Source organism: Larimichthys crocea, chromosome VIII, assembly GCF_000972845.2.
Source record: "Larimichthys crocea isolate SSNF chromosome VIII, L_crocea_2.0, whole genome shotgun sequence".
Taxonomy (NCBI): Eukaryota; Metazoa; Chordata; class Actinopteri; family Sciaenidae; genus Larimichthys; species Larimichthys crocea.
Genome location: NC_040018.1, coordinates 32,746,287 through 32,754,578, shown reverse-complemented (window position 1 = coordinate 32,754,578; position 8,292 = coordinate 32,746,287). Strand labels below are relative to the sequence as shown.

The 8,292-nt window shown below is 43.8% G+C and overlaps 1 protein-coding gene and 1 long non-coding RNA gene across 2 annotated transcripts in view; both read left to right on the top strand.

Annotated features, from left to right (window-relative positions):
• The window catches only part of LOC109142623 (ribonuclease inhibitor-like), a 61,308-nt gene that overhangs the window by 44,983 nt on the left and 8,033 nt on the right, over nt 1-8,292 (top strand). The window lies entirely within an intron of this gene.
• Nucleotides 3,569-4,465, top strand: LOC109141748 (uncharacterized). Its single transcript, XR_002042818.2, has 3 exons — nt 3,569-3,805; nt 4,147-4,277; nt 4,384-4,465. It is a non-coding gene; the product is annotated as an uncharacterized LOC109141748 (long non-coding RNA).

Sequence of the window (8,292 nt, the reverse complement as noted above, 5' to 3'; positions counted from 1 at the left end):
TGAATGAGACCTTCCTTTTACCGGTACTCTTGAAAATGACACACAAGCTGGGTTCCGGTCCCAGGTCCAGTCAAAAGTTGTAGCTGATCTCTGATGGATCCTGACAGAAAAGCAATTGAAGTCATGTTCAGTTTTATAAAATCTATCCATAAAAAATACTATATAAAAATAATTAACAATTAAGTTGAATAATACTTACTTTTTGTCAATAAACTTTGTGGAATTAATGAGGTCACCTTGACTGGACCTCACTCTTGAAGGACACACGCTGGGTTCAGATCCAGGTTCACGGTCCAGTGTCTCAGGGTGCAGGGTCCAGGTCCTTGGTCCAGGTCCGTCAGAGTCTGGTCTCAGAGTCTCTTTGGGGCTTCCAATAGAACACACACAGAGCTTTGAGTGTGAATATGGGGTGGAGTGATCTGAGTGCTGCTGTGACATGGAAAGAGTCGTGGACAGTTCCTCTTCACCTCTGAGCTTTGGTCTGGCTGTCATGTTCCCCACACGAGAGCTTCTAGAGGGAGGGACTCCCTCCTCTCTGTCCCACTCTGATCATGCTGCCAACTCACATCCACATCAGCTCACACACACTTGATCTGGAGAGGAAACACAAATCATTCATGTGCACATGGACTCAATCATCCTGTCATCATGCCATCAGCTGCTGTACTTCTACTGTCAGTCCACTAGATGCGGCCATGAAGCTGAGATGGACCCACTGCCAGCTGGTGTTGCGTGTGCGTGTGCGTGTGTGTTGTGTGTGTGTGTGTGTTGTGTGTGTCACTGTGAAATCCGCCTCCTTCGTCCGAGTTCACAGTTAAAACTCAGGTTGTGGACTTTGGACAAATGAGAATGGAGCGGCACATGTTCTGTTCTAGTGTAACGAGCTGACGCAGCTTGTGTTAACGAGTTCACATTAAAAACTTGTCATTACCTTCGCTGGAGGTTCACACGAGAAAAACTAACTGCGACACAACGTTCAGAGTGAATGACCTTTAACAGGAAACACCCAGGAGACTCATGATGTGAATCATTAATCAGATCTGTTATCTGAAAGAAGTCGTCATAAAGTGGCTGTTTAATGGTGCATAGAAAGATAAAACACATGTGACCTGGAGGACAAGTTGACGACATTTCATCTGAAGTCAGTCTGCTTCAAGAAAGGAGGGTCACTTAGTGACAGTTACCATGGTAACGCAGTTTCATAAAGTTATCATCTGGTTGTATCAAACAAAGGGAAACTGTCCTTTTCTTAAATGTACATTTTTGTTTGTAAAGAGACTAAAGTCAGATTTTTTTCTGCAGTCTGACACTTTGAATTCATGTTAAACTCCATCTCAGACAAAAACCTGGAGTTTTGTTAGTTTACATTGTGTCGACTCTGTTGACTGATTTCTCTGATTCTCAACATTTTCACATCTATGTCGTCCAACAGTCACAGGAACATGTGACGATTTCTAACAGTGTGCATTAGTACTTTTACTGCAGGTACTGACCTGAATACTCCTCCAGTACAGCTGTACTTTGTTGGCTTGGACACATTTAATCCTTAAACATGTTTTCTGTCTGCAACAACAAACACAGTAAAATCCTCAGAAACACTCGCAGTGCTCTTTAGGAACACTTGTTCTGCTGGAAACACTCAGACAGGATGACACACACTGTCACGAGAAGACTTTGGCGCCCTCTGGTGCTGAAAGGATAAACTGGACATGTTTTCTAGGACTCGTATCACACACTGTTCACATGTGTGAATGAGCTGTGGACACGTATGACCCACACCTGAGCAGCTGTGAACGCAGCTGAACAACAAAGGAAGATAGACAGGACTATTATGGACACAATCATGTGGAAAAACAGAACTGTGTATATTTAAATATACATGTTGAAATATAGATATAAAGCAGCAATGAGAGTGTACAAGTCAAGAGTTTGTGTCAGCTGTAAACAACACAAGAGATGAAATTTGAATGGATGTACATGGCGTGGATGATTGTGTGAGTGTATGCATGTATACGAGCATATACAGGTCAGTGCACACCTTTCTGTCACTCCTAGACGTGTATACCAGGACGTCACTAGTTTAAGAACTGGGGTGGCTTAGCCCATAAGGAGAAAAGTTATTGCGCGCAATGCGCGCGCCGAAATTTTTTTCAGAGCACCAATTAAAGCTTTGTCAATCAATTGATTAATCTAAGACGATGACCCTCCATACACCTTCAGCTGCTTGACCAGCTAAACAACACAGTTAAATTGTGAGAAACTACTTCGGCCCTGGAGAAGACGATCTCCCCTGTTTCCCGCCCCACGTCAGGAAACGACTAGCGGGAATGGTTGACAGAAGTCATCTCAACTAGCTAGCAGCAGCTAGGAACTTCAGAGTGGCCAGTTGGGATTCAAACACGGAACCATTTTGGTTTATTAATTACCATGGAACTTTTCTGCTGTTAGCTAAGTGTTTTACACCAGCAGTAGATGTTACTTTCTTGAAAAAGGCTCTAATGTCCTCCTTCACCCATGCGTTCGCGCTCTGCTCTTGCCGCTGGTGAGGTTCGGTCTCTGTGTACTTCAGAGGTAAACACGCAAGCGGCAGTGGCAGGGTCGCATGGAAAACATGACGGAATTCATGATGTGGGCATTCTCTATATGAAAAATAGTGAATGGATTGTATAATGACGCACTGAAGGGGTCTCTCTACTACCGTACCCGATGAAATGAGATTATGATCATATTTAAGTGAATAATGACAGTTTATATGATTATGGTTTTAAAATCATATCTGGCCACTTTGTATTGCATAAATAGGCAACAGACTAAAACAAGACTGGCTGATTCATCCAAACAAAATCCTTTGAATGCACAGATCAACATGAAAACATGGAGCCTTTAATCTGACCATATGTTCAAGTCTTTTTAATGACTCTGATATAATGTACAAATGCGTTTTCTCTCTGGTGAACAGCGGTTTGTGTGTGTGATTTGATAATGACTCGAAACGACTGTGTATCACCGTTGTGCGCCGCGGCATCAGCGGGCTCCGTCGGCCCTGTTTTATTTCCGACGGACGCCACGACCGTACCGCTAACATTATCACTTAAAAACTAAAAGAGTCGCTGACAAGGTGGAGCATCGAGGGGTTCTAAACAAACAGTGGGTTCACTTACACTGTGGGCTGGTTTGGTCCATGTAAATGTGTCCCAGCACAAAGTACAGCTGTACTGGAGGAAGTATTCAGGTCAGTACCTGCAGTAAAAGTACTAATAGCACACTGTAGAAATCAGTCACATGTCTCCTGTGACTGTTGGACGATCATAGATGTGAAAATGTTGAGAAATCAGAGAAATCAGTCAACAGAGTCGACACAATGTAAACTAACAAAACTCCAGTTTATTGTCTGATATGTAGTTTAACATGAATTCAAAGTGTCAGACTGCAGAAAAAAATCTGACTTTAGTCTCTTTACAATGACAAAATGTTCATTTAAGAAAAGGACAGTTTCACTTTGTTTGATACAACCAGATGATAACTTTATGAAACTGTGTTACCGTGGTAACTGTCACTAAGTGACCTCCTTTCTTGAAGCAGACTGACTTCAGATGAAATGTCGTCAACTTGTCCTCCAGGTCAACATGTGTTTTATCTTTCTATGCAGCCATTAAACAGCCACTTTATGACGACTTCTTTCAGATAACAGATCTGATTAATGATTCACACTCATGAGTCTCTCTGGGTGTTTCCTGTTCAAAGGTTCATTCACTCTGAACGTCGTGTCGCAGTTGGTTTTCTCCGTGTGAACCTCCAGCTGAAGGTAAGGATATGTATTTAATGTGTGACTCGTTAACACAAGCTGTCGTCAGCTTCGTTACACTAGAAACAGAAACAATGTGCCGCTCCATTCTTCATTTGTCCAAAGTCACAACCTGAGTTTAACTGTGAACTCGGGACGAAGGAGGAGGATTTCACAGTGACACACACATACACACACACACACACACGCACACGCACACGCACACACCAGCTGGCAGTGGGTCCATCTGCAGCTTCATGGCGCCATCTAGTGGACTGACAGTAGAAGTACAGCAGCTGATGGCATGATGACAGGATGATTTGAGTCCATGTGCACATGAATGATTTGTGTTTCCTCTCCAGATCAAAGTGTGTGTGAGCTGATGTGGATGTGAGTTGAGCAGCATGAATCAGAGTGAGGACAGAGAGGAGGGAGTCCCTCCCTCTAAAAGCACTCTGTGTGGGGAACATGACAGCCAGACCAAAGCTCAGAGGTGAGATGAGGAACTGTCCACGACTCTTCTCCATGTCACAGCTCAGCACTCAGATCACTCCACCATCATTATTCACACTCAAAGCTCTGTGTGTGTTCTATTGAAGCCCACAACAGACTCTGAGACCAGACTCTGCTGGACCTGGACCAGGACCTGGACCTGCACCTGAACCTGGACTTGAACCTGGATCTGAACCCAGCTGTGTGTCCTTCAAGAGTGTCCAGTCAATGGTTGACCTCATTAATTCCAAACAAAGTTTATTGGACAAAAAGTAAGTTATTCAACTTTAATTGTTAAGTATTTTTATATAGTATTTTAATGGATGAAGATAAACTAAACATGAACTTCAATTGCTTTTCTGTCAGGATCCATCAGAGATCTGACTCTTTTGGACCTGGACCTGGACCGGAACCCAGCTGTGTGTCTTTCAAGAGTGACCGGTCAAAGGAAGGTCTCATTCATTTTAAACAAAGACATTTATCAGACAAAAAGTAAGTTATTATTCTTTAATTGTCGATAATTATTCATTTTATATTTCATAAGTATTTTATAGAGGAAGATTTTTACTAAACATGAACTTCAATTGTTTTTCTGTCAGGATTCATCAGAGACCAGACTCTGCTGGACCTGGACCTGGACCTGCACCTGAACCTGGACCTGAACCCAGCTGTGTGTCCTTCAAGAGTGACCGGTCAAAGGATGGTCTCATTCATTTTAAACAAAGACATTTATCAGACAAAAAGTAAGTTACTATTCTTTAATTGTTGATAATTATTCATATATATATCAGTACATATGTATTTTATGGAGGAAGATTTTTTACTAAACATGAACTTCAATTATATATATATTAGGGCTGTCAATCGATTTAAAAAAATTAACTAATTAATCAATCGCAAAAAAATCTGTAATTAATCGCGATTAATTTATCAATAAATGTATCAATACATTAATTGCATTTTTCTGATTATAATTAATATTTTTTTATGTAAAATGATCAAATTAATGTAGCATAAACACAGAGAAAGTATATTTAAATTCATTCATTTTATTGGCTTATAGTGCACATATGCACAGTGCTAATAGAAAAAAGGAAATAGGAGGGAAGTATACTAATGAGGAAATATACTGAAGAAAGGCCACACTCCTGTAGTGTAAACTGGCGAGGTCCCGTGGAGGTAATGGGAAACAAAGCTCTACTTTCCCACATCCAAAATGGCGTCGACGTACGATTCAGCGCTCAAATAGGTTATAGGTCAGCCGCCACCGGAAGTAAGTAAAACCGCGTTAATTGCGTTAATTTTGTTTTAACGCGTTAACTGTTTAAAATTAATTGACAAAATTAACGCGAAGAAGAAGATGCAGTCAGTTCACAACTGCATCTGCAACTGCAACTGACGCAGAAGTCATCTATTAGCCCAGTGTTCCAACATCCGTAATCGAAATCTACTATCACAACTAGAGATTAATGAAATACAACAATGATGCTATGGCAAGGGGGAGCCAGGACGACAGGTCAGCGGGGAGATGTCATCATCATCCCCACAACCAGAGATTGGGTACCAAGCCCCAACAGTTACCAACAGCCTCAACACAAGAGCTGCTGACCTGAGAACGAAGATCGTGACCCAACTGGAAACCTGGAGCCCCCGACGAATACCGAAGCTGAGTTGCCAAGTACCTTCAGAAGATCTACTAGTGGATGTGAATGCTGCTCTGAAGACAATCTCCACAAGAACCATCACTGAGACCAACAAGCTGATACACAGTACAGCAACAGTAATCATGGAGATGCTTGGATACAAGGTGGGCTTGGGACATAACAAACAGTACCCAAGACAAGTAAACAAGACATAACAAACAGTACCCACCATGGAAGAGATGATTAGAGGCCAAGATAAAGGCAGCACGGAGAGAAGTTAGCCAGCTAGCTGAACTCCAGAAAGGAAACATGGTGAATAAAAGGACACCCAGGAAGTACAACTCTCTCCATACCAGAGGCACTCGAAACTGCCAAACAGCGACTAACAGTTCTGGCCACCCGGTTGAAGAGATACACCAAGGAGGGAGAGGCCAGGAGAATAAACAAGTTGTTCTCCACTGAACCAGCCAAGGTGTACTCTCAGTGGCAGGGAAACAACAATCGGTCAGACCTGCCAAGAGCTGAGGTGGAAAAATACTGGAAAGACATATGGGAAAGAGAGGCATCACACAACACCAATGCCCAATGGTTAGTGGACCTAAGAGCTGACCACAGCAACCTCCCAGAACAAGAACCAGTAACCATCTCAATGGCAGACATCCAAGAAAGAGTGTCAAAGATGAAGAGCTGGACAGCACCAGGCCCCCACATGATCCATACGTACTGGCTGAAGAAGCTAACTGCACTCCATGAGGGCCTAGCAGCACAGATGAACCAGCTGCTCAGGGATGGGACCCACCCAGAGTGGCTAACCCAAGGCAGGACAGTCCTAATCATGAAGGACCCCGAGAAGGGACCCATCCCATCCACCTACCGGCCAATCACCTGTCTCTGCACAACATGGAAGGCTCTGTCAGGCCTCATTGCGGCAAAAATGAGTAAACATGTGGCTCAATACATGAGCGAGGCACAGAAATGAATTGGCAGTAACACTAGGGGAGCCAAGCACCATCTACTGGTTGATAGAACAGTCGCCCGAGACTGTAAGAAGAGACAGACCAACCTGCCTGGATTGACTACAAGAAAGCCTATGACTCAATGCCGCCCACATGGATACTGGAATGACTGGAAATGTATAAGATCAACAGGAACCTAAGGACCTTCATCCAGAACTCAATGGAAATGTGGAAGACAACCCTGGAGGCCAATTCAAAGCCCATTGCCCAAGTCAACATCAAGTGCGGCATATACCAAGGAGATGCGCTATCACCACTGCTGTTCTGCATAGGCCTGAACCCCCTCAGTCAGATCATTACGAAGAGCAGGTATGGGTAGTGAGCGTCAAGGCCACGGTCCAGGATGAAACATCGAAAATAAAGAAAACATCAGAAAGATGGCCCTGAAGGATGAACTGCTAAGTGAATGTCTCAGGCAGCAGAACCCTGATGAGGGTGCAGAGGAGGATGAACAGACAACCTGGAGGGACAAACCCCTACATGGCATGTACCACCGTCAGATAGAGGAAGTGGCTGATATCAAGAAATCCTACCAGTGGCTGGATAATGCAGGACTGACAGACAGCACAGAGGCACTAATCATGGCAGCACAAGAACAGGCCATAAGCACAAGAGCCATAGAGGCCAGGATCTACCAGAGTAGACCAGACCCAAGGTGCAGACTGTGTAAAGAAGCCCCTGAGACAGTCCAGCACATAGTAGCAGGGTGTAAGATGCTAGCTGGATCAGCGTACATGGAGAGGCACAACCAAGTGGCTGGGATAGTATACAGGAACATCTGCAACCAGTATGGAATAGAAGTACCTAAATCCCATACCACAGAAGGTGGCTAAGAACAACAGGGCCAAGGTGCTGTGGGACTTCAGCTTCCAGACTGACAAACAGATTCTGGCTAACCAACCAGACATAGTGGTGGTGGACAAAGAGCAGAAGAGGGTAGTGGTGATAGATGTGGCAATCCCAGCTGACGCCAACATCAGGAAAAAAGAATAAATAAATCTCCTTCTCACCCCTCACTCAGCTGGATAGTATCAGCTGGATAGTACAGTGGTTATGCGCACTGACTACGACAGGGGAGACCAGGGTTCGAATCATCCAGTAAGGGCCCTTAGGCAAGACCCCTCATGATATATCAGCCTACCTCAGGATGAGTGAACACATAACTGATAGAGTAATGCCGGCTTAGACGTTGCCCGGGTCAACAAGGTCTGCGTCAGTTGCTAGGGGACCAGGGCAAACTGATGAGAAATGGGCTACTGGAACAAAACACAGATGGACTAGGGGAGAAAACACAGAGTTGCTGGAATGCTACTATACAAGCAATCCCAGAGAGAGGGGATATATATATATATATATA